This window comes from Lactuca saligna, chromosome 8, assembly GCF_052625555.1.
Source record: "Lactuca saligna cultivar CGN05327 chromosome 8, ASM5262555v1, whole genome shotgun sequence".
NCBI classification, from domain to species: Eukaryota; Viridiplantae; Streptophyta; class Magnoliopsida; order Asterales; family Asteraceae; genus Lactuca; species Lactuca saligna.
Window position 1 is genome coordinate 46,925,001 of NC_136424.1, and position 939 is coordinate 46,925,939.

Consider the following 939-nt stretch of genomic DNA (forward strand, 5'->3'; position numbering starts at 1 on the left):
ACTCACCTCGCACTGCAGAATCTCACAGAAAAGTCACCAGCCGCTAAACCGCTATAATCTCCACGCTATCAATCAAAAAATAACTTCCAATTAATAATTGGATCCCAAACCACACTAAGAGTCCACACTAGGGTAAAAGACCTTTTTACCCTTTCTTTAACTTGGCCTAATTCAGTTGACCAAAGGCCCAATTATGGTCCAATTTTCCAAATTGGGCCTAAAACCCTTCAAGGGCCTTCAACCAATAGTCCAAAAAATATCATTAGCCCATAATTAAATCCCAAGGCCCAACATGGTCCAAAATCTATCGTCCAAATGCCAACAACAGGTTCTCACGTCGTGACTAGACCATAGTGACGTCGTGAGGACCAACTCGACTAAGTCCTGACTCAGTGGGTCAACTCAACTTATCCAAAAAGATTCTAGTCCCCGTCATGTCACGACCAAACATTGAGTCTCGTCGTGATCTAATCCGGGTATTTTGCTTGATGTGACGGTCCTAAACCTCACGTCGTGAGATCTGAACTGACCAACTTAAAGCAATAAGCTCTTAATACTTACAACCATGACTTGGGACTTTCCAGGGGGTCTTCCTTTACCCAAAAGAAGATAAAAACTGAGGCTTTTCAGTCATGCATGTCCAATTCATGACTCAAACCCTTACTAGACCAAAAGTGGAAAAAATGAGTTCTAGACTCAAACTTAGAGTCGCAAACTACACCAAAACTCATATCCAACGACTATATTGAAGAGAATGAGTCAGTGATCCATAACGTTGCCAACTTTATGGATCCCATGCAAGCAATCCCACTCAAACATGAAAAAAAAGGTGCTTATAACTTCGATTTAGAATGAAATAGGTATAAAGGTCCAAGCTTGATGACTTACAATGGTCCAAAAGCTCCAAAAGAATGCAAGGGTGGAAGCCAAACCGCCAAG